The sequence below is a fragment of the Penaeus monodon genome, chromosome 28 (genome assembly GCF_015228065.2).
Source record: "Penaeus monodon isolate SGIC_2016 chromosome 28, NSTDA_Pmon_1, whole genome shotgun sequence".
NCBI classification, from domain to species: Eukaryota; Metazoa; Arthropoda; class Malacostraca; order Decapoda; family Penaeidae; genus Penaeus; species Penaeus monodon.
In genome coordinates, this window is record NC_051413.1 from 1998061 (window position 1) to 1998284 (window position 224).

The 224-nt window shown below is 27.2% G+C and overlaps 1 protein-coding gene across 1 annotated transcript in view; it reads left to right on the plus strand.

Moving 5' to 3' along the window:
* Positions 1-224, plus strand: part of LOC119591274 (rho GTPase-activating protein 18-like) — a 10010-nt gene that overhangs the window by 5139 nt on the left and 4647 nt on the right. The gene's annotated exons all lie outside the window — the stretch shown is intronic.

Here is a 224-nt window from a genome sequence, read left to right on the forward strand (position 1 = left end):
TCGATTAATGTAACTGCATTCTAGAGTGTGCCGAAGCTTTTTAATAATGTATTTTATTGTTATTTCATGAACTCTTGAGGCATACATTACGGTGTTATTTTACACATGAATCATTTATTGCCAATTAATATTTTTTATGATGTTATTTGAGAGGCTTGCTCAATACATTATGTTTTTTTCTCTATTTCTCTTAAGAAATGTTTTATCATATTGCTATAAAGACT